Source organism: Bos taurus, chromosome 20, assembly GCF_002263795.3.
Source record: "Bos taurus isolate L1 Dominette 01449 registration number 42190680 breed Hereford chromosome 20, ARS-UCD2.0, whole genome shotgun sequence".
Lineage (NCBI taxonomy): Eukaryota > Metazoa > Chordata > Mammalia > Artiodactyla > Bovidae > Bos > Bos taurus.
The window spans coordinates 12,621,476-12,647,624 of NC_037347.1; the positions used below are offsets into that span (position 1 = coordinate 12,621,476).

General features: G+C 41.0%; 1 protein-coding gene and 1 long non-coding RNA gene across 10 annotated transcripts in view; one reads left to right on the forward strand and one right to left on the reverse strand.

Moving 5' to 3' along the window:
• MAST4 (microtubule associated serine/threonine kinase family member 4) overlaps positions 1-26,149 on the reverse strand; it is a 618,443-nt gene that overhangs the window by 179,000 nt on the left and 413,294 nt on the right. The window lies entirely within an intron of this gene.
• Positions 1,305-7,060, forward strand: LOC112442988 (uncharacterized). Its single transcript, XR_003031220.2, has 2 exons — positions 1,305-1,680; positions 1,987-7,060. It is a non-coding gene; the product is annotated as an uncharacterized lncRNA (long non-coding RNA).

The following is a 26,149-nucleotide window of genomic DNA, read 5'->3' on the forward strand; positions in this document are numbered from 1 at the left end:
TTGCCAAGAGACGCTGTTGGTTGCGTAGAAAAAGCACGCCAAGGGGATGCCACACTCACCTAAAACCTCAGTAAATTGAATTTACGAGTTTACATCCGTTTGATGAACTGCCGCAATGCACACATGTGTGGCTTCACGCAGTCTCGGGACTGCTCAACCACTACTTGTGAAGACACTGCCTGGCATTCAGTAAACCAATGCCAGAATCATTTTCCTGCCAGGAATGTTAAGAGTTTGAAAGGAAGGAATGAAGGGGAGGTTGGATCAGTGTTGTTATTCATTTCCAAGAAAGCCACAGTATTCAAATTACTCCCCAAATCCACCAATGGTTACGATTTTCTTATATAAAGAAAACATTAGAATTTAAATTATCTGCCTCAAATCTGGTGTAATATGGCAAGAAATACCAATTTTTTTTTTTAATGTCTAAGAAAAAATTACACTTAAAAAGATGGTTTACTTCATCCAGTAAAAATTGAAACAAACTTGCTTACAGAAATATATGTTGTTGTTCAGTCTCTAATTCATGTCCAACTCTTAGAAAGGTGAAGAAAAAGGCCATGGGGGTGGTCAGCTGACAAGGGAGCCGGGTGAACAAAACAGGAGTCTGGTTTAGGATGTATTCTTTATCTAATTCTGGTTACCCACAGATATATGATCACCCCAAGAACTCTTAAGAATTTCTGATAATTCTCCTCCAGGGCTTTCTTACGTATTATCTCCTCAAACTCTTAGGGCCTCCTCAGATCCTTGAAATCTATAAGAGGAGACAAAGACGACAATATTTTCTCAATTTTATGTGGCAAAATACACTTCATCAGATACTTAGGAACTTGGTCCAATATATTTTGCCCCATACTAAGTCATATCTTCTTTTAAAAAATGGTTTTAAATATTCAAAAAAGTATCTTTTAAAGGCTTACACAGAGATGGTACCATACTCCAGAGCAGTTTCCCAGCCTCACCACTACTGACACTTTAGGCTGATTTTTTTGTCTGGGGGGCTGTCCTGTACACGGGAGGGCATTTAGCAGCCTCCTTGATTGCTGCCCACTACATAGCAGCTGTGATGTCCAATGATACCTGCAGACATTGCCATAAGTTCCTTGGATGACAAAATGGCTCCTGGTTGAGAACCACCACTCTAGATAAAAGCTTTCTCTAATAAAGTAGTATAGAATATTGGTTAAAAGCAAAATTTCTGGGTTTGAATTCTGGATCCAACACTTAACTATGACCCTAAGCAAGTCAGTTAATGTCTGCCCACTTTCCCTGTTTGTATGGGGTCCATGACAGGACCAAGCTCTAAGAGGTTCACACACATAAATGAGAGGACATACATAAAGCCCTTCAATGCAGTGTCTAGAACACAATGCACATAAATATTGGCAATTTGCAGAAGCCAAAAGAATATCATGCTGGAGAGATGCAAGCCTGGAGCAGAGGGCATACCACAGCATACTCTCTGTTTTCATGGTGCTCTGAACATGCTTCTACAGGGGGTGCTGGTCACACTGTATTACAATTGACTGTTTACTGCTGTCTTTCCTATTAGTCTGTGAGCTTCCTCAAGGCTAACGTCATGTTTTATTGATCTCTGTATTTCTACAGTCTGACAGTTCCTGATTTATATAAGCATTCAAGACATGCTTTTTGAATGGGGATACTTCAGATGTTCAGGTATCTATTCTTTCTCTTAAGATGCCCTGAAATTTATCAGTTTTAGCAGGTCTATTGATTTACTCAAAGAATCTTGAATTTTAAAGAAGCCCGTGAGGATATTTTTAAATTCTAAAGACTTTCTCGTATTGACTCATTTTTATCTATATTCTGTAACTGGAAACAGTAATTAGGGTAACATTCTTTGGGTCTTAACATGGCTCTAAGAAATGTAACAATCAAATCCAGGGTAAACTCTCTTTGAATCCTACCTCCCACCCCATGCCCAGAGATAAGCCCCCAAAATGTTCTGTGCTCCCTTTTTAGGTATCCGGGTAACTACACATCAGAGGCTGCCCAGGGAAGAACAATGAGGCTGGTGAAAGGGGACTTGAAACTGTGCTATATAAATTATGGAGTTGAAGGACCTTGATGCATGTGGAAAAGACTTAAGAAACTAGCAACAGTTGTCCTTGAATACTGAGATCATTACCATTTGGAAGTATCTTCAAGTGCAAAGATGAAAAAGGCTGAAACAAGGACTTGCTGTGTGGGTGTTAGAGGAGAGGCAAACTGAAGGAGAGGCAGTGGGTGAGAGTCAAATTCGAAATGGCTCAATGCTGGGGCAACTCTGTGCCACCAGCTCTCATATCCGCCATGGTCCTTCCAGAAAAGTCTGCACATGTGGGCAACACCACAAAGATGACAGCAATAAGTTGGATAAATCAGTGATTTAAAACATGAATTTCTTCCCTTGACTGATGGACACACATTCTGGTCTGTGGGCAGCAGATGTCGTAACTCTCTCCACCTTGTACATTTTGGGGACTCCACCATGCAGATTCTCAAAGGAATAGGTAAAGACCTGAATATTTTTAATGTTTACTTTAAATGTTGAAAGTATACTTTAATGTTTTTTGCACTTCAGAGTCTTCGAGAATTGGGGTTGTATCCAAGATGAAAAGTAAAAATTGGTAAAGTGTGTGAAGAGCCAGAAATGAACTAGCTACTACAGTGAAAGTGGCTAATGTATTCCCACACTCCTTAAGAGTGGGAGTAGGTGTGACACTGAAGTGTAGCTTGTCTCCGAACCTGTTTGACTTGATTTGGGAACCTATGATTCAGAAGGTAATGCAGTCAGCAAATACAAGAGTTAAAATTGTCAGAACTACTGACATTTTTATTCAGACAAAATAATTACATGTGTAGAAACTAAAGTATACTTAAGTTGCAAAGGCAGTCAAACTCTGGCTACAGAACTAAGAAGAAACTGAGATTATTGGAAATTCTTTAAGACTACAGCTGGTCTATGGTCCCTATATTCAGTAAGATTTTCTACTTATTGCACAATAACTAAGCCTATACAGCCGTGGACAAGCTTTGTGATTCAGAATACTCATTCATTTAATCAAGTGGATATTATCAGTCATTGTTTTTATGAGAAAGGTGAATGAAATTGAAAAATAAGCTTGTCATGCTCCTGAAATGCTAGTTTAAGATGAAGTAAGTATGTAAAGAAGGGTCAAATTCTTCACTATTCACCTTCTCCTAATATAAAAAAGTCCAGATCCTTTTCGCAGACTTAATTCTTCTGTCTAAACCCCACCCTCTGACCCATGTTCATTCAGTTGGGTTTCCACCACTTTACATAGAACAGCATTAAGGCTACTATCCCTGGGACTTCACCTTGAACTTAGACCCTACAGAAGATTGAGTTTTCTAGTGTAGGTGTGAGGCTAGGAAGCTGTTAGCTCCCCAGCCTGTCACCCTTGCCACAAGGCCATGTCCAGTGAAAAGACACCAAGGCAAGTGGAGCTCCTAATGAGTTTCCAAATGTATTCTGATCTTGGCCTGGTCTGGGAATTCTGCTACACATTAACTTTGATCTCTATCCAATGTTAGCATCAGAGTACCCAGAGTGACTGCATCCCCAAGACTGTGCATACCTACAGGTGTACTTTGGTCATCTTCTAAATGCTGTCTTGAAGAGTTTGAGTCTAGGAGTATGAAGAGCAAATTGGCCATCCTGAATGAGCCATCCTTATAATCACTGTACCTCTTAAGAAAAAAATTAAAAACTGGGCCAGAAATGTGAAGAAAGTTGAATCAATGGGAACGAGTTGTAAGAAAGCTCTTCTAGAGCTACTAAGCAAAGGTTTTTGCTTCCATTGCTAAAATATGAAGGAGGATAAAAGGATCAATGAAAATTAACTTGTAAGGATAGATCTGAATGCTGCAAAGCCACAAGATGAATAATAATCGGGGTTACATAGTGCCAGGAATATTAAAAAACATGTTTAAACAATATCACAAGGTAAGAGAGATTCAGATTTCTAAAAGGAATAGATAAAACAATAGATAAACCAAATAAAACTGATTTCTCTTTCCTGATAGGTTAAGTAGAGAACTACATAATCCCCAAGGGCAGGTCAAAGGATAAGGTCCAGGAGGGGAAAGACAGAAAGACAGGCAGACTCGGAAGAGAATGTGATATTTTCCTCAGGTATTCTCTGGATTCCAGAAGAATTAAAGGCTCAGAAAATGCGGCAAATAACCAATAACTTCACAAAATCAAAGAGGAGAGAACAAATAGACATAGGAAATGAACTTTTCTCCCAAATTAGTGACTCCTTGATTTGTATGAAAGATAAGGAGATTAGAACATGCAGGGCCAAAATCACTGATTGTAAGCATGTTACTCTTGCACTCTATGTACCCTATCATCGACTCTCAAGCCAGGGAAGGTTCTGGGAGAAGCCCCATAGTTTAAAGTCCCACTGGAAGAGGAGTTAGGCTGCTAGAAAATGTGTCATCTTTACAGAGCTGGAGAGGTTCATCCTGTAGGAGGGAGACTACTGGGAGAAAACTAGAAAAGAGTGTGTCTCTCCACTCAAAATCACTGGCCTCTAACAGAGCTAAGCAATCCAATTATGGAACTGAGAGTAGTGCTTAGAGATCAAGGCCATCATCTGACAAATAGGAAGGCTAACTCCTTGACTACTTTATGACCAAACTTCTTTGCCACTTACTCCAGACAACCTTCCTGTAAGCCTCCTTACCCCTACTGGGTTAGGTATCCCTCTACTGGGGTCTGCTCCTGAGAGCTCCTGCAGAAAAAGTGTTCCCCCACCATATCAGTATCTGCACGTTTGCAGATGAGTTCCCCTTAGAGTAAGAACTCCATGAGGGCAAGGCTGTATTGCTATCTTTTAATCCCCGATACAACCATTAGAATGAATGTTAAGGGAGAAAGAGGAGAAGGATCTGCTCAGAGTAAGAAAGATACTTGATAGCAACGTTAGGTCTAGAATCCTGATATTGTGAAGATTGACCCCATCTATGTTTTAAAAAGCCTTTTTTGCCTACTATTCTTTGAATTTCATGAGCCCATAATATTATCCATATATGCTGCGCCTGTTAAGAAGGTCTACTGTCTCAGATTTCAAAATCTCAGAAAAGAGGCCATGCATATGTAGTGGTGAGTTTCCCTGGTGGCTCAGATGGTAAAAATTTGCCTGCAGTGCAGGAAACCTGGGTTTGATCCCTGGGTCCAGAAGATCCTCTGGAGAAGGGAATGGCTACCCACTCCAGTATTCTTGCCTAGAGAATTCAATGGACAGAGAAGCCTGGCTGGCTACACTCCATGGGGTCACAAAGAGCTGGACACGACTAGGTGACTAACATATATGTGGTTGTATATATGTGGACACATGTAAATATGTGTGTAACTAGTTTGTATGAAATGCAAAATGCTTTTTGAGTAACAGTGAACCTTAGATACTAATCATTGCACGAGACTGTCAGTCTGGAGTTAACTTCAAGGACACAGTGTTTCTTGATCCAGAAGCTTGGTCTAAGGTACATCATTTCTCATCCAACTCCTAAGCATGAATTACAGTGCAATTATAAGAAGTGTCAATTAAGTGGGTCACTGTGGTTATATTTAGCCCTTTAGTAGCTGACACTAAGACCTTTCTGTAATATAAGATTAAGGTTAATTTATCGGGTCTTCTTTTCTTGAACATTTTTCCAGGTCAGACATCTAAAGTTATGGAAAATTATCCCATTAACATCAGAGATAAGAATTTCCCATTCAAGTACCATATAGGGAGCATATACAGACAGAGGTAGAAACCATAAACTTCTGAGGCAATCAGAATTTTGTTCCATTGTTAAAGTTGACTCAAATTATTCCACAAATGAGAGGATAGTATGTCAGTGAAGATACAGAATTTTAAAGAAATATTAATTCATCAGAGAATAAATATGGTGTTAAGCATAAAAAGTGGTAACCTCTTCACTTTTCATAAATCATAGAAATGCAATTAAAACATCAATCAGATACTTTTTACCAGTTTAACGGGAAAAGACTAAAAAAAGATAATAGTGAATGCTGGTGAGAGCACAAGGAGATAAATATGCTTTACCAACTTTCTGGAAAGTAATCTGGAGATTGAAAAAGCATACGCTACACGTATGCATGTGCATTTATATATGTGCACATATACACAGATACATATAAATGTACATTGTGTATATAGGCACATAAATGATATACACACATATATTTGAACTAATTCCACATCTAAAAATTATACAAATAAAATTGAACACACAAAAATCTATGCATATGAAAATTAATCTTAGAATCCCTCATAATAGTACAACATTGGAAAAAACCCAAAGGTACAAGACAAGGGCAACTGTTAATAAATATTGAAACAGTCATAAAATGAAATACTATAAGCCAATAATGACCACTGTGGTAGAAAGAGTAATGCCTTCCAAAGATAGAAAGTTCTAATTCCTTAATCTATGAATATGTTACCTTAATAGAAATTTTGCAGATGTGATTAAATTAAGGATATTGCAACAAGGAGATTATCCTATATTATCCAGGTGGGCCCTAAATGTAATTACACATGTCTTATAAAAGAGAGGCAGGAGATTTGATTACAGAAGAATGTAATTTGACACTGAAGCTAGATGCTATGTTGATAGTTTTGAAGACAGAGGAAGGAGCAAAGGAAACAAGGAATTCAGTTCCAGTATCTGGAAAAGGCACAGAAGCGAATTGACCTCCTTGTTTCTAGAGGGATCTCAGCCCTCCTAACACCTTGATTTCAGCCTAGTGAAAGTGATTTTAGACTTACGATCTACAGAATTCTAAGAGAATAAATATATGTTGTCCTAAGCCACTTTGTTGGAATTTGTCACAATGGCCATAGGAAACTAAAACAATGCTTTTTAAAAATATGTAACAAATAGGAAATGTTCTTGAAATAGGTCTATTTTAAAAAAGGAAAAAACAAGAGTTCTATGAGCTAAGTTATTTACAACATAGTAAGTATGAATGTACATGAATAAAAGAGATGGAAATAAACAAAGCATTTTTAGTGAACACTTATGAGTATGGGATTATGGTTGATTTTATTCCTCTTTATACTGTTTAGTAAAAATGTATATTATTTTTTAATTGCCATTTTTAATAGGAACTGATAGTTCAAGTTACTGAGAATTTACAAATATTTTGAGGTTTTACAAATTTAAGAAACACACACTTTCACTCTGAAATTTCATAAAATTTGATTGCTATTTTTGATGAACAAAATTAATGCATTATGTAAAAGCTCTACAAGCCTTATAAATAAATACCAAAATTGCTCTTAAAAAAAAGAATAATAAATAAAAATGAAAAATATCTCTTTTCCATATATAAATTCTTACCTATCTATGGCAACTGGGAAAATGGGTATTTGCAAAGCTGACTGGGTTATAAATCCATACAGAGCTTTGTTTTGGGTTGAATATATATGTTATTACTTGCAGATCCGTCAGGCTGTGCATTTTATGTGAACAGTTTTGAATTCCAGACCTGCTTCACTCCACTGGGCTGTAGATAAAAGCTTTCTTTCATGGCTCAGAAAAATCATATACTCTTGAAAGCAAGCTCAGTTTTAATATTAGCCAAATATGTGTGCCATAAAAAATGATGTTCATAATTTCGAAGAATTATATTAGCTATAATTTGGGATCACCCCTCGCCAACACATACAAACATTATTTTTAATGAGGCTTAGATAATTCAGATTTTACTGTCTTTACTTAGCTAGAGTCTAAAGACTGAAAGGCTACGACCAAGTTTCTAATGCCAACTATGGAAATATTCTTTGAACCAATGTATTGTCATACATGTCATAGAAGACAACCATATTAATGTTCATGGGGATCAACAAACTTTCAAATATAAGTTATTCTGGTTAATAAGAGCTATAACAAAAACCCATCATGTCATCCATTATAGTGATAGATGAGAGACAGGTGAACATCTATCAACATGAAACAAGAATTATCTCTACCAGCGACTCTTAGAACATAGACTTCTAAAGAATGTTAATATATCAAGGTTAAAGAAAAGTAAGGCCAGATGACATGTACACGGCAGATATAGAAAATTAAAGAGGAAAGAGCAAGCCCCACTTAAAATGGCAGAAAAATACACTAGTTTGGAAAATTAGAAAATGGGGAAAAAGTATGTATACATATAATTCATTCACATTCTTGCACAGCAGAAACACAGCATTGTAAAGCAAATATGCATATGTGTGTGCTCAGTCCCATCAGTCATGTCTGACTCTTTGCTACCCCATGGACTGTAGCCTGCCAGGCTCTTCTGTCCATGGGATTCTCCAGGCAAGAATACTAGAGTGAGTTGCCATGCCCATCTCCAGGGGATCTTCCTGACTCAGGGATTGACCTGTGTTTCCTGCCTCTCCTGCATTGCGGGTAGAGTCTTTACTCACTGAGCCACCTGGGAACCTGTAAAGCAATTATACTCCAACCAAAAAACTAATTAAAAAAAAGAAAATGGGAGAAAAATAAATTGGGAAAGTTTTACTATATATAAAGTGATGAAGAATAATAGATGTTTCTGTTTTCTCCCTACTGGCCCCACCCTGGTCGTGCCCTCCGTTACTTCCTGCCTGGATTAATATCCTTCTCTGCCTGCTCCCCCTCCAAATTATTCTTCCAAAACTGCGCAGCTCCAGTGGACGCACACAATCATTTCACTCCCTGTGCAACAAGGTTCAACGGCTCCCCACTCATGTCGTAACATTTCTTCAAGTCTGGTTCCTGTGCTACCTACCATCCTTGAATTACCTAGAGAGCTTGTTAGAAATGCACATTCATGGAGGCATCTTCAAACCCACTGATGCAGGATTTCAGAACGTGAAGCCCAGGAATGTGCCCAGGGGATTCTCACATACACTGAAGTTTTAGAGGTTCTTCCTAAGAAAATCAAAACCTCTTTAAATGGAAGCCTTTATGGTGCAGTCTCTTGTCATCTCTTCTGCCTCGTCCTTTGGTGTGTGCCTCTTCGTGGTTTATGCTCCAATAAGACTAAAACATGTACCTGTCAGAAAGATTGAATTACTTTAAGCTCCCCAGACACAGTAGCTCTGCCATACCTCATTGCCTGGGCACATCCTGTTCCCTGTTTCTAGAGTTTCCACCTCCTCTGCCTGGAAAACTTGTGGTCATCTTTCAAGTGTGAGCTCTAAGGTCACCTCTCCAGCACAGCCTGCCTAACTTTCTCCAGCCGGCCTAAGTGTTTTTCCTCCTGAATCGCCAATGGATTTTTATGCATATACATGCCTTTTTTACATCATTCATTCCACTGTGCACCATTGTCTGTGTATGTAGGTCCAACTCTCCACTAGGCTTTAAGCTCTCCGAGTACAAGGTCAGTTTCTATTCATCTGTGTATAACTCAAAGTACACATTAGGTATTCAGAAGAATGTGTGAATGCATATATATTATTTTCTATAGTTAGCTTAAAAAAAAAACACTAAACTTGATTATTTTTCTTTTTCCCTAATAAAAAGCTCATCGGCTTCTACCCACAAGCACTAGAGGATGCTTATAAAACAATCTTGGTTTTTGTCAACTTGTTGGATGTTTTTTTTAATTCACTGCCATCATTGACAGCCTTCATGATGATTAATGAAAAGAACAATAGAAATTTAAATCTCTGATTTTTAGACAGATTTTTAAAACTCATTAACAAATGAATCAAAAAACACTAGTAGCTTTTTCAGTTCAGTTCAGTCGCTCAGTCATGTCTGACTCTGCAACCCCGTGGACTGCAGTACACCAGGCCTCCCTGTCCATCACCAACTCCCAGAGGTCACTCACACTCATGTCCATCAAGTCGGTGATGCCATCTAACCATCTCATCCTCTGTCATCCCCTTCTCCTCCCACCTTCAATCTTTCCCAGCATCAGGGTCTTTTCCAATGAGTCAGTTCTTTGCATCAGGTGGCCAAAGTATTGGAGTTTCAGCTTCAGCATCAGTCCTTCCAATGAACATTCAGGACTGATCTCCTTTAGGATGGACTGGTTGGATCTCCTTGCAGTCCAAGGGACTCTCAAGAGTCTTCTCCAACACCACAGTTCAAAAGCATCAATTCTTCAGTGCTCAGCTTTCTTTATAGTCCAACTCTTACATCCATACATGACTACTGCAAAAACCATAGCTTTGATTAGATGGACCTTTATTAGAAAAGTGATGTCTCTGCTTTTTCATATACTGTCTAGGTTGCTCATAACTTTTCTTGCAAGGAGTAAGCATCTTTTAATTTCATGGCTGCAATCACCATCTGCAGTGATTTTGGAGCCCAAAAAATTAAAGTCTGTCCAACAAGTAAAAAGTAGCTTTTTACTTCACAACAAATACAGCTGAAGTAAGGAGTTACTTTGTCCTGCTTGAAAAAAGTTATTAAAAACTGGAACTTGGGCAGGGTGACCTTCACCTGAGGCCAGAAACTCAGTCTTACTGGGGACATGATCAGCATAAACAACCCACCACTGTGATCAGAGAAGAGCTGAGAGTGCCACAGCATAATGCTCATGATGAGCAGCCTGCCGATGCCCACCGCACAGCCCGGGACTCCAGCTCAGCTATGTCAACTTCCGCAGCCAATCCGGCCGTCTGGTTTAGGAGGACCTGGAAGGGTGAACGGACACATCTGTGCAACATCTGACCATTGCCTCCTCCGTCCATCTCCCATCCTTGCACCTCTCTTCCTCTTTGGCAAATACTCACCCCTACATCTCAGTCCCTCTTCTTCCACAGTCAACCGATCCCTTCTGAGAGTTTAAGAAGAAATGTTTCAGTTGATGTTTTAGTGTGGAAGATGTGACTATTTAGTTGGGTTTACAAGTATAGGTGATTTATAACATTTTAGGTGTATAGCAAAGTGAATCAGTTATACAGACATGTGTGTGTGTGTGTGTGTGTGTGTGTGTGTGTATTCCTTTTCAGGTTCTTTTCCATCACAGGTTATTATAAGATATTCAGTATAGTTCCCTGAGCTATACAGTAGGTCCTTGCTGTTTACCTAGTTTATATATCATAGTATATATCTGTTAATCCCAAATTCTTAATTTATCTCTCCCCTGTCCTTTCCCCTGGGGTAACCTTAAGTTTTTTTCCTATGTCTGTGGGTCTGTTTCTGTTTTTCATTTTTATCATTTTTTTAGATTTCACATATAAGTGATATCATATGATATCTGTCTTTCTCTGACTTACCTCACTTAGTATGATAATCTCTAGGTCCATCCATATTCCTACAAATGGCATTATTTCATTGTTTTTAATGACTAATATTCTATTGTTTGTATATGGAATTCCAGTTGAGCTATTTCAAATCCTGAAAGATGATGCTATGAAAGTGCTGCACTCAATATGCCAGCAAATTTAGAAAACTCAGCAGTGGCCACAGGACTGGAAAAGGGCAGTTTTCATTCCAATCTCAACAAAAGGCAATGCCAAAGAATGCTCAAACTACCACACAATTGCACTCATCTCACACGCTAGTAAAGTAATGCTTAAAATACTCCAAGCCAGACTTCAGCAATACGTGAACCGTGAACTTCCAGATGTTCAAGATGGTTTTAGAAAAGGCAGAGGAACCAGAAATCAAATTGGCAACATCTGCTGGATCATTGAAAAAGCAAGAGAGTTCCAGAAAAACATCTATTTCTGCTTTATTGACTATGCCAAAGCCTTTGACTGTGTGGATCACAATAAACTGGAAAATTCTGAAAGAGATGGGAATACCAGACCACCTGACCTGCCTCTTGAGAAACCTGTATGCAGGTCAGGAAGCAATAGTTAGAACTGGACATGGAACAACAGATTGGTTCCCAATTGGGAAAGGAGTATGCCAAGGCTGTATATTGTCACCCTGCTTATTTAACTTATATGCAGAGTACATCATGAGAAATGCTGGGCTGGAGGAAGGACAAGCTGGAATCAAGATTGCCGGGAGAAATATCAATAACCTCAGATATGCAGATGACACCACCCTTATGGCAGAAAGTGAAGAGGAACTAAAGAGCCTCTTGATGAAGGTGAAAGAGGAGAGTGAAAAAGTTGGCTTAAAACTCAACATTCAGAAAACGAAGATCATGGCATTCAGTCTCATCACTTCATGGCAGATAGATGGGGAAACAGTGGAAACAGTGTCAGACCTTGTTTTTCTGGGCTCCAAAATCACTGCAGATGGTGATTGCAGCCATGAAATTAAAAGACGCTTACTCCTTGGAAGGAAAATTATGACCAACCTAGACAGCATATTAAAAGGCAGAGACATTACTTTGCCAACAAAGGTCCATCTAGTCAAGGCTATGGTTTTTCCAGTGGTCATGTAGATGTGAGAGTTGGACTGTGAAGAAAGCTGAAGGAAGAGAATTGATGCTTTTGAACTGTGGTGTTGGAGAAGACTCTTGAGAGTCCCTTGGACTAAAAGGAGATCCAGCAAGTCCATCCTAAAGGAGATCAGTCCTGGGTGTTCATTGGAAGGACTGATGTAGAAGCTGAAACTCCAATACTTTGGCCACCTGATGCGAAGAGCTGACTCACTGGAAAAGACCCTGACACTGGGAAAGATTGAGGGCAGGAGGAGAAGGGGACGAAAGAGGATGAGATGGCTGGATAGCATCACCGACTCGATGGACATGGGTTTGGGTGGACTCTGGGAGTTGGTGATGGACAGGGAGGCTTGGTGTGCTGCGATTCATGGGGTCGCAAAGAGTTGGACACGACTGAGTGACTGAACTGAACTGATACATATGTGTATGTATGTAAACATATATTTGTCTTTGTGTATACATATGTATATATATAAGTATGTATCTTACATATTCGTTATCCACTCATCTGCTGATGAGCACTTAAGTTGCTTCCACGTCTTGGCTATTGTATACAGTGCTTCTGTGGACACTGGCGCGCATATATCTTTTCAAGTTAGAGTCTTCATTTTTCCGTATGTATGCCCGGGACTGCCAATGCTGGACCATAAAGAAAGTCTACTTTTAGTTTTTAAAGAACCTCTATACTGGTTTTCCACAGTGGCTATACCAATTTACAATCCTATCAACAGTGTAGCAAGGCTCCCTTTTTTCCATATAGCTGGGTTTACATTTTAGAGGGGATTGAAATTTTTAGAGTAAGGCACAAGGAGTAGGTGTGGGGCACAGCCCACCCCTGGCTGCGGGGGTCTGAGTTCAGTGGACGATGCTGCCAGTGAGAACCCACAGACAAGGATCCGAAAGAGCGGCAGCCATCATCCCATCTCCCCACGGCTTTTCATTACGGAAAACCAGGCATGAGGATGCGAACCCTTGCCCTGAATCTCTGATGTAGATTCTCCTGTCTCCTAGTTTCCACACAAGCATCAGGGGTAGAAGACTTAAATGTAATCATTATGCCACCGCCAAACATGGTCATTATAGATTACAGAAAAGCATGGTTATATGTAACTTGAAAAAGACAAGAGAAGAAGTTTAACTAGGATTATAATCATATAAAATCATATATGTATATAGAAAAAAAAGATGTATAGGCATCATAGAAAACTGAACATAGTTCATTCCAAGCAACTTATCTTAGTTTTTTATTTCTGCTGGTGTGGTTTTAATACATATGAAAGCACAGTGTAAATTTTAACAGTTATTTCCTGGTCTTTAGTAACTTGCTCCATGATTGGATCAATCTGCCTTGCTGCCAATTTATCTTCCCCAAAGCAACACCAACCACCTTTAAATAACACTGCCAGATACAATACACATAGAAAAAAGCAGGAGCACTTGGGCAATCTCTGCTCGGGGCTCAGTGAGGGACAACCTTCTGTTGTTCACAGACAGTAAACGAGGCTACAACTGAACTAAAACTAAACATCTGAACATCTTGAGTGGCATCTGACATTATCAAAGTCCTTCCTCTCCTCTTCGAAATAATCGTTTCCTCCTATTTATCCTTTATTAGCATCTAGCACCACAGCTTTAAAAACATCACTGCAGAATTCATGGCTCTCAAAGATCCATCCATTGACTCTGTCCCAGAAATGGGATCAGATACAGCTGCTGCTGCTGCTAAGTTGCTTCAGTCGTGTCCGACTCTGTGAGACCCCATAGACGGCAGCCCACCAGGCTCCCCCATCCCTGGGATTCTCCAGGCAAGAACACTGGAGTGGGTTGCCATTTCCTTCTCCAACGCAGGAAAGTGAGAAGTGAAAGTGAAGTCGCTCAGTCGTGTCCGACTCTTCTCGACCCCATAGACTGCAGCCCACCAGTCTCCTCCATCCATGGGATTTTCCAGGCAAGAGTACTGGAGTGGGGTGCCATCGCCTTCTCCACAGATACAGCTAGCCCTCCGTAACCACCGGCCCTCCATCCATTGATACAGAGGGCCCACTGTCCTATGCCATTTAATACAAGGAACATGAGTGTCTACAGATTGTGGTACCCACAGGGCATCCTGGACCCAATGCCCCGTGGATACCGAGGAATGACTATATGTAACTCAGTGAGTGATCAGGTATCTGTAGAGTATATCAAGCATGAGATATTGTTTCTCCCTTCAGCTTTTCTGGGAAGCAAAGCCTGCTGCATGTAATTTTCATAAATGGAAATCTCTGGCCCAGCCCCACAAATCACAAAGGGCTTTTGTGTTTCAAAAATACAAGTCAAGGAATGGAAGTTCTGGATGGATCAAATACCCACCCAACAGGTGATCCGTGGGTTGAGCCCACTGGTTAACATAAGTATCCAAACAAGGACAATTTTGGAAAGGAAGAGGAAAGAAGACTTTGTGAGGTCTGAGAAGTGCGTGCCGCGCCATAGACTGTTGAATTTTTCAGTGTGTTCCTTCCAGGGAAGCAAATGAAAGAGCAAGTGGGAAGCAACGAGCAGATCCGAGTATGCAAACCAGACAGCCAGAGCATATAAAGGCACCGCAAGAATGTGTCCTGCTGGCAGTCTGCGACACCCCGTCTCCTGTGCCACTGGCTATCTCAGAGGAGACTAGGGTATGACTGCTTTTTTGAATGAAGTAGGAATTGAAGGGCCTATATTTTAGAGGCATTGTGCCTCCAGAAGCTTTCACTACAACAATTCTGAACCTTGTTTATTTTTACTTTTCATTCAAAGACTCAGCATTTCTGAAGGGAATAACTAAAATCATAACATGCTATTTTCCTACAAATAGCCCAGTAAATAAAACAATGACACCTTTTTTCCCAGTGAAATCACATCTAATCTACCTGTCAGATTCCTGGAACTTCTAGAATAGATTCATATCTTGAAGTTTCCAAGAGTAGTTAAGTAACTTAAAAAAAAAATCTCATTGAGAAATATGACCAAATAAGTTTACCATCACCTGAGAGATGAAGGAATATAGCATAGTTCTGGTCATATGGTTCTTTAAAGTTGAGGATGAAAACTGAATTCATAAATATAATACACTTCTAATTAAAGTTTATTATAGTCTCAAAACAAAACTAATGTTTCCAAGATGATATAAAGCTTTATTTTTCTTTGATTAAACAGAATACGCAAACATGAGGAACAGAAACTCACTAATGATCCATAAATTTCACCTTATGAAATTATTTTCATTTCTTGCCACAACGGACCTCCCAAAATGGCAACCCACTCCAGTATTCTTGCCTGGGGAATCACGTGGACAGAGGAGCCTGGCAGACTACAGTCCATGGGGTCACAAGAGTCGGACATGACTTAGCAACTAAAGCACTACCACAGAGTGGTCAACAACTGCAAGCTTACGAAATTATTTTAACTTCTTGCCACAATGGGCCTTCCATAGAGTGGAGAGCAACTAGCAAACTCTAAGTCTGAACTTCACTTCTGCTTCTCCCTATGAAACCTGTGTAGGCTTGCTAGAGAACAGAGAAATGCCCTAAGGTAGAGATCTAGAAAAAAGCAGTGAAAGCAAAATTCTCAGCTACTTTGTCTGTGTGTGTGTGTGTGTGTGTGTGTGTGTGTATATGCTCGCGGGCGCGCGTGCGTGAGAGAGGGAGGGAGGGAGGGAGAGAGTCAGTGTGACTATTCTGGCACTGACTATAGATAAAAAAATTAATGAAAAGGAGACATGGAATACAACCATCATTTAAAACAGATTTAAGGTAAATGGTATAAACGTTATTTTATGTTTTAAGTAAAAGATACTGATCATATTTTACTTTTTCTAGAAAAACCTTTCTTCCTTGGTTGAACAAACTTCGACTTCGGGTGAATGTGTGTGTAATTGCAGACTCTTGGGAACGCCCTTAAAAAATATATCTGAAACTGTATTTTTTTTTTCTTAAAGAGGTTGGTTTCAATATGTCAGTGGGGGAAGATAAGTAACACTTCACCACACTGAACAGCATTTTCACAGGGATGTGCTTGTGTGCCAGTGAGTTTTAACCAAACCCACACAGCTGCATTACTATCATGTACCCATTCCGAAACATCAAAGACTCTGCCCAGTTTACTTGAGTAATTCTGGGCTGACACACACTTCAGTGGGTTGGTGAGACCCTCAGGTGATCAATGACGGCACAATCCCTCTGAAGACAAACAGCTTCCCCAGACGGTCTACACTGTTACTGCTGTTGAAGCCTAGATGAGCTGGCTGCCGAAAGCAAAAATAAGTAGACTTAACCAGATTGTGTACAAATAAGGGTGGAGAGAGTGCTTCTAAGAATCTAAGAAGAGGTCAAATTCAGGGCCATTTAAAAAACATCATGGTCCTAAGAACTCTCACCCTTGGAAGCTCCATGTGACATACTATCAAACATATTAAAATACACCCAAATCATGAATTGAATCTTTATTTTCTCCTCTGTGAGATATGTTTTGAGTATTTCACATTTTTGCTTTATAAGCTAAACAATCATCACACACTTGAGAATTCATGAAGTGCGAAGATCTAAAATAGAAATTGCTTTCAAAAATCATACTTTTATGAATGTTAAATTTAACAATTAATAAAGTCGACATGCTATGCTGGCAAGTATTCCTCTAATAAAGCTGTAAGCACAAGTTGATTTCAGATGTTAAAATGTGGGAAAAAATCTATGTTTTCATAGATAAAATATGGTATAAATTTTTATTCTTCAGTTTTCTTTTTGTGCCCTTTGAACCAAAACACTTTCCCCTTCACAACAAACTTGGCCTAATTCTACAAATGTCTGTTTTTGCTCGGGAAACTGGGTATGTATGGAGAGGCAATCTCCCATAAAGTTGGAGAATGCAGATTTTTGAGCCACTGTCTGGGTTTCTAATTACGGCATCAATACTTACTAGTTCTGTGATGTTGGGTAAGTGCCTTGGTTTGCTATTCTATGAGAATAAGAGTACTTACCTTCCAGGATTATTGCCAGGATTATGCTAGTATTTTTTTTGAGCATTGAGAACAGTGCCTGATATTCTAGAAGTGTTAGTCATGTTACTGTTATTTCAAACTTAATGCATGAAATGGTTCTGAAAGAATCACTCACTTTCCCCAACAAAGCGGCTCATCTATGGGAACTATGTTGAAAGAAGCGGATGGACCACAAACTTCAGGCAGATATATATCCATATGCCAAGTCTTAGACCAGTGTCTTTACCTTCCTTTTTCCTTCCCAGAGATTCTTCTCTGGGTTAGGAACAGCGGTGATCCCAATGATAAGGATAATTCTTTCCAAGTTAAAGGTCAAGACACAGGCTCAGGATCAGAGAAGTTGAACACCTTGTCTCTCCAGAATAAATACTAGAGTCAGCTCCCTCTAGCGGCTGAGATATTCAATTACAACTCTCTCCAGCCAAGTGTAACTCTAGGTCTGTTAAGAAAATAATTGAGAAGATGGTAAACTTAAGTGAGGAGCTTCCCTGGTGGCTCAGGGCACAAAGAATCCACCTCCAATGGAGGAGACCCAGGTTCTATCCCTGGGTCAGGGAGATCCCTGGAAAAGGGAATGGCAACCCACTCCAGTATTCTTGCCTGGAAAGTCCCATGGACAGAGGAGCCTGGCAAGTGACTAAACAAGCATGCACAGAAACTTAACTGAAAAGTCCATTCTAAGCCATTAAAGAGCAAGGTGCAAAATAATAAACCAAGTTTTTTTCACACAGAACTATTGAACATTTGTACAACGTCATAACTGTTAACCTTAGCATCATGAAAGAGCAACTTTAATTAAATGTAACCCCATTGTAAGTATTTAACACCTACTTCAGGGTCCTCTAAATATAGTCAGTGTAATCCACATGATAAATAGCTTTTTCTTCCCTAAGTTTTTTTTAATGGACAGGGCTCATTAGTTTGCATAATCATCCCTAAAACTAGGACAGTGCTCCCACTGTTGCTCTGTAGTAAAATATTAATCCTACCAAACCAAATATTTGACATGATCTGTTGGGCTTGGAGTGTTTTCCTTAAACCATTAACTTCTTGGGGGTATGAGGAGGCAGGGAAAAAAAAGAAAAATACCACATCTTTCACTACAGTTGTTTTACATAAGGAGTATATAGCAAAAGGAACCAGATTTTCTTTAAAAGTACTGAAATTCTTTTTTAGCAATTTATGTCCTAAATCATATCAGCCACTCAAACCAGCTCTTCTGAAAGGTTCTGATTTTAAAAACACATTGCACGTGGTTCATTAGCATATGCTATGTGCTATATACTGATGAAGGAAGGTTATAGCAAATAAAATATAAAAGTGTGATTACGTTTTCATTTATAAATTCACTTAAGAAGGCTAAAAATTGTCAACCCGCCAAAGATCTTTCTAAAACAAAGCTCTCCTGTTTTTTCATATAAACTTTATAGAGACAGTTGATTTTTAAAAACTTTATATAAAATACACCCAATTAAAGAGAGTATTTTATTTATTTTTGTTTCCTTCCATCTCCAAAAAGTATATATTTTCTTTCATGCTATTTAATACACCAACATCAAGAAATAGTTTTTAGTATGTAAAGTACCATGAAGAACCTAGTAAATCTACATAATTTCATACTCACTTAAGATAATGAGAGGTGTGTAAGAATACATACATGTGCATGCGTATCTGTGTGAAGCACAATACTGTGTCGGAGAAGGAAGTTACGATTTTTAGAAATTTTTATTTACTATGTTGGCAATTCATCTAAGTAGCAATACTCTCTCGGCATTTGGACCCACAGGGCTAGAAATGAGCCGTGGAAAAGAAAAACATATGCACATTTATGTATTCTCCTTCTTTGTATAATAAAATTCAATTATCTCTCTGTTTAAAAACCAGTGGTCCAGAATTTTTAGGGCCATGAAAATAGCAAACTCTGTATGATACCATAATGATGGATACATGTCATTCTACATTTGTTCAAATCCATAGACTGTACAACACCAAGAGTCAATCATAATGTGAACTGTGGACTGTAGGTGATAATGATGCGTCCATAGAGGTTCATCTGTGGTAACATCACCACTTTGATGAGGGCAGTGATGTAATTCCTAAAGGTGATGCTGTGAAAGTGCTGCACTCAATACGCCAGCAAATTTGGAAAACTCAGCAGTGGCCACAGGACTGGAAAAGGTCAGTGTTCATTCCAATCCCAAAGAATGTTCAAACTATCATACACTTGCATTCATTAAACATGTCAGCAAGGTTATACTCAAAATCCTTCAAGCTAGGCTTCAGTAGTGTTTGAACCAAGAACTTCCAGATGTACAAGTTGGGTTAAGAAAAGGCAGAGGAACTAGAGATCAAATTGCCAACATTCGTTGGATCACAGAGAAAGACAGGGAATTCCAGAAAAACATCTACTTCTACTTCTATACTAAAGCCTTTGACTGTGTGGATTACAACAAATTGTTTAAAATTCTTAAAGAGATAGAAATACCAGACCGTCTTACCTGTCTTCAGAGAAACCTGCATGCAGGTCAAGAAGCAACAGTTAGAACAGGACATGGAAGAACTGACCAGTTCAGAACTGGGAAAGGACTATGTCAGTGCTATGTACTCACTCTGTTTACTTCACTTTTACAGAGTTCAGTTCAGTTCAGTAGCTCAGTCATGTCTCTTTGCGAACCCCATGGACTGTAGCATGCCAGGCATCCCTGTCCATCACCAACTCGCAGAGCTTGCTCAAACTCATGTCCATCAAGCCAGTGATGCCATCCAACTATCTCATCCTCCATCACCCCCTTCTCCTCCTGCTTTCAATCTTTCCCAGCATCAGGGTCTTTTGCAATGAGTCAGTTCTTTGCATCAGGTGGCCAAAGTATTGGAATTTCATCTTCAGCATCAGTCCTTCCAATGGATATTCAGGACTGATTTCCTTTAGGATGGACTGGTTGGATCTCCTTGCAGTCCAAGGGACTCTCAAGAATCTTCTCTAACACCACAGTTCAAAAGCATCAGTTCTTCGGTGTTCAGCCTCCTTTATAGTCCAACTCTCACATCCATACATGACTACTACAAAAACCACAGATTTGACTACAGGGACCTTTCTAGGCAAAATGATGTCTCTGCTTTTTAATATGCTGTCTAGGTTGGTCATAGCTTTTCTTCCAAAGAGAAAGCATCTCTTAATTTCATGGCTGCTGTCACCATCCGCAGTGATTTTGGAGCCCCCAAAAATAAAGTCTCTCACTGTTTCCCCACCTATTTGCCATGAAGTGATGGGACTGAATGCCATGATCTTAGTTTTCTGAATGTTGAGCTTTAAGCCAACTTTTTCACTCTCCTCTTTCACTTTCATCAAGAGGCTTTTTAGTTCCTCCACTTTCTGCCATAAGGGTGGTGTCATCTGCATATCTGAGGTTATCGATATTTCTCCCAACAATCTTGATTCCAGCTTGTCCTTCATCCAGCCCAGCATTTCGCATGATGTACTCTGCATATAAGTTAAATAAGCAGGGTGACAATACACAGCCTTGATGTACTCTTTTCCCGATTTGGACCAGTCCATTGTTCCATGTCCAGTTCTAACTGTTGCTTCTTGACCTGCAAACAGATTTCTCAGGAGGCAGGTCAGGTGGTCTGGTATTCCCATTTCTTTAAGAATTTTCCACATGGATGTGACAGTTGGACCATAAGGAAGGCTGACTACTAAAGAATTGATGCTTTCAAACTGTGGTGTTGGAGAAGACTCCTGAGAATCCCTTGGACAGCAAGGAGTTCAAACCAATCAACTCTAAAAGAAATGAACCCTGAATATTCACTGGAAGGACTGACGCTGAGGCGCCAATACTTTGGCCACCTGATGCCCTGAGCCAACTTATTGGGAAAGACCCTGATGCTTTAGAAAGATTAAAGGCAACAGGAGAAGGGAGCAGCAGAGGATGAGATGGTTAAATAGCATCACTGACTCAATGAACATGAAATCTAAGCAAACTGTGGGAGAAGACAGGGAAGGACAGAGAAGCCTGGTGTGCTGCAGTCCACGGGGTGGCAAAGAGTCAGACACCACTTAGCAACTGAACAACAACAATAATTCATGTAAAGGCCAAGGGGCATATGGTATATGGGAAATGTCAGTACTTTTTGCTGTGAGCCTAAAACTGTTCTGTTTAAAAAAAAAAAGTAAAAAAAAAAAAAAAAATCTTGGCCTCTATTTTAGGCCAAAGGACTAAAATAAACCCCCCCAAAAAACACCCTATAATCCCTACAGCCCAGAAAAATAAAGCCCAGCTTGGTCCAGGCTCTCTCTCCAGGCTCAGCACTTAACACGTCTTCTGTCTTCCCTTCTGTTTTGTTCCCCGTACTGTGCTCACCAGGAACCATGCTGCTGGTGGTGTAACCACAACACAGGCTCTCATCCCACTCTGTCTGCCCCTGCTGTGCCCTCTGCCCAGGTGCCCCCCCCCCCACCAACTCCTCTTCTCTTCCTGATTGATATCTTTTCATCCTTCTACAGCCAAAGAGCATCTCCTCTGGGAGCTTCCTGCTGAAATCAAGTCAGACAGAATTAATTCTCTCTCCCCTTGTCTGTTATTATTTGACAGTCAAGGGTTTTCATGTTGGTCTTCCCTGAGGGAAGGTCATGGGTCACCCATCTTGGTAGCCCAGCCTCTGTTGCGGGGTCATTACTGGCGATCAATACGTGTTTGCAGGATGAGTGACAGGTTCTACAATGTGCGTCTACACGTCAGTGGCTTCAAATCTCTTTGAGCAGTAGGAGGTACACAAGCAAAAAGTGAGGCTCACGCTCCTCTTCCTGCTGTGCTACTTACTGGAGTTTTCATTGCCATGTTGATACAGTGCTGAGTTTTTTCCTAGCTGGAGTGTTTCGACTCCCCTCCCCATCTGGCACACCCTTATTGCATCTACCCAAAACTTATCCTTCCTCCAAGACTGGCCTCCTATCTCATTCACCCTGAAGGCCTTTCTCAGTTACACAGACATGCCCAGGCAGGCTCCAGGCTGAAGGAAAAGAAATAGTTTTAAGTTGTAAAATCACTCCAGGCCCTACTGCTCACGTAAGGCTGGCCCTACAGAAGCCTGATTTGGTAACAGGGAAGGGAAAGGTCTCAAAACAGTGCTCAGGATCATGCCTTGACCAAGAGCCCGATCTTCCTGAGAGGAGACTCTAGTGCCCCTTGTCAACTACAAATTGGCTCTTGCCAAGAGCATTGCCTACAACTGAACAACAAGGGCGTTTGCCATCTGCCTCTGCAGAGGTTGAGCCCTGAGCTATTGCAGCTGCTCACCTTCAACACCCCCTGAGGGAGTTCAGCATGAAGTGAGGCACTCCGTGCTCCAGGAAATCTGGTGGGACAGGTCTTTAGGAACAGATTTTATGATCTCAATCCTTGCATCTCCTCATATCTGGAAAAGCACTAAATCCCTTCATGATGACCTCAGATCCTCCTGACGAGCAAAAAACCTTTTGTAAAATGAGTGCCTAATAGTATTGAACTCCACCTTCACCAAAACCTTATATATCGATCTTCCTCCCATTGCCTCTTTGGAGCAGTCTCTCTGAGCTATCTGAGGTGCTGCCTCCCTGGCTGCAGTCCTCATTTTGGCCCAAATAAAACTTAACTCGCAACTCTCAAGTACATCTTTTTTTAGCCAACACCCTCATGCTGCTGGAATCGCAAAGGCCTTTGTCATTTGTCAAGTGTTTCTTCTGGCCCCTGTCTTCCACTTTCCAGCCATGTGCCCTCACCCCAGACCCAATTCCAGGGTCTCTGCCCAGATCAGTGTGGACCCACCAGCATGACTCTACACAGGGGATGGACCGCTCTGCTGCCTGAAACTGCTTCGTTTTGCTGCTGTGAAACTGCTCACCTGGTTTTCCTCCTAATCCCTGGGCACATCCCCTCCTGCTCCTCTGCTTGATCTCAAGATCTGCAGCCTCACAGGGTCTGGCCTGGAGTCCTTTCTTGCTGTCTGACCTCATCACCTCCCATGGCCTTATGTAACGCCCTCTGGCCTAGAAGTCCCCAACCGGCTTCTCTAGACCAAACCGAACCTTTCTTTGGAATTCAGACCCCACATGGGTATCACATAGACTTCTCAAATTTCACATAAAACCTAACCCTTGTTTTGCCATAAGCTGCCCCTCCTCAAGCCTTCCTTGCCTTAGTAACCAGAACCACCTTCTACTCTTACTCCGGCCAACAGTCTAGAAGCTGTCCTTGATTTTCCCTTGACCTGCCTCTTCCAACTCACCTGCCAGCAAGTCCTCACACCCTCCTGCAGAACACGGCCTGCCTTCAATCACTTTTCTCCAACCTCACCACTCCCGCTCTGGGCCAGCCACCATCATCTCCCCCCATACCCTCCCCCCACCCTCTCCCACCCCCTCCCCACTCCCCCCGTCTCCCTCACACACTCTCCCCCTCACCCATGTGGCTCTTCCTTAGGCTGCTCTTGCCCTAGCTGGAGGAGGTTCTCTCTACTTGGAATTCTGGTCATTCTAGGCCAGCTAGCATGTCACACCCTCAGAGAAAAAGAAGCCATCAGATCACCCTATTTAATTTCTTGGCAAATCATTTGTTATTCTCTGATGGTTTCTTGGCTCGTAGTTTATGCTAAGTGTTCTTCCCTGCCCCCCACCTCCCCTGTCCCCGTGTGCACGCATGCTCAGTTGCTTAGTCGTGTCAGATTCTATGTGATTCCACAGACTGTAGCCTGCTAGAAAACAAAACAAAACAAAAAAATCCCATGGAATTTTCCAGGCAAGAATACTGGAGTGGGTTGCCAGTTCCTACTCCAGGGGCTCTTCCTGACCCAGAGATCAAAACTGAGTCTCTCGCATCTCCTGCACTGGCAGGCGGATTCTTTACCACTGCGCCACCTGGGAACCCTGTCCCCATTGTTAGCTCCGTGAGAGCAGAAACCTTCTCCACTCTGTTCCCTGATGTGTCCTCAGAGCAGAACACAGCCCTGTCAGTAACGGATGCTCAAACTGCACGAGGGCTGTATGAATGAAGGTCAGTCCATTCCAGCGCTCATGTTTCCCGCGTCACCTCTCAACTTTCGGCCAAAAGACTTTGGAATGCATAGCCCAAGATGTCTCTGTCTTTTCTCCATTTACATTTAATGATAATCTATACTCTATGTTCCATAATCTGATGCCATGAGTTAATTTTTGTACTTCTCCAGAGTTTCTATCTTTAATAAGATTTTGCGGAAGGTATGCCACTGGAATAGACCATCTGTCAATAAGTTGCCAGTTACATTAAAAAAATTACTCTAAGCCAGCCTTCCTCTCATCAGCTTGGTAGCTATTATTTGCTAATCATCTTCTCTGTTCCTGGTACTTAATCATCCCCATCATTGAAAGATAAGCATTGACTTCTCTATTATACAGATGAAGAACTTGGGCTCAGAAATACTATATAAGTAGAACAGAGTCCTTTAAAGCAAGTGACAAAGCTGCATGAGCCTTGAAAATGGTGTGTTAAAACATCTCAGAGGGAGGTCTAGATATATTAAGCAATGTGTATGTGTTAGTCACTTAGTCATGTCACTCTTTGCGACCCCATGAACTGTAGCCCACCAGGCTCCTCTGTCCTTGGGATTTTCCAGGCAAGAATACAGGAGTGGTTTGCTATTTCTTCCTCCAGTGGGGGTCTTCCTGGTCCAGGGATCAAACCCAGGTCCTTTTGCATTGCAGGCAGATTCCTTACCATCTGAGCCACCATATTACACAAAATAACTATCTATGCACCTTTAAATCAGCATCCCAAGTCCCAGCTTCTGTCAAAATCATGAGAATGATCAGATCCAGAGTCACACATTCAGATTTCTGGAACAAAGCTAAGCGGGGGCCATCTGTGATCATGAAGAAGCAGCACCACAAAAAACGAGGAACATTAACTCACATCTCCAGAACCAAACCCATACACTGGCTTCACTTGGGGTCTCATCCACCAACGCTGCGGTTTGTGACAGCCCTGGAGATGTTTCACATCCTCCTAATGAAGAAGCTGCACAGAGCTGTCGAGAACACGGGAAGGAGGGCTCACTGGCAGCAAAAGGTTAGAGCTTTAAACTGCGTCTCTACCGTTCCTCTGAAACGAAGTCGGCTACGTGGCCACAGCAATGTATGCCACTGAACTCCCTACATAAAAATGCTAAATCAGAGCCATAACTCGCTGATGAATGGGGGAGCATTCCTTCATACATATTCCAGTGAACTGCAGATTGACTGTAAAACTAAATCTAACTAGACAATGAACCCTGTGTCGCTGGGGAAATTAATCACCAGCAAAAGGGCACTGCAGCCCAACAGTGGTTGTAGGCTGGCAACCTCCTTCCAGCAAATTGCACATAGGCACTTTAATGAGGGAGAAAATATGAGCTAAGAGAACTGTAGTCAAATCAGTTCCTACGGAAGGGGAAGCACACGAACCAACGTGGTGGTATCTGGCGCCCAAAGATGAGCTAGGGGGAACAAAAGGCCAGGTGTCATTACTGAAGCCAAGACAGCCCAGGGTGTGGGCTCAAGCTGCAATGTGACACTCTCAAGGGGAGCACGGGTTTTGTTCCTAATGTCAGCCCTTTTAGTGATTTTTATTGATGTCATTTTTTTTTTTTTTCAGGACTCACTGGCTCTCCCTGATCAGCAACAGGAGATTCCAACAGAATGTCATGATGTCATCAGAAACACACACTTTGATAAATAATAAAAATTTCCTGTCATCCTTAAATACTCT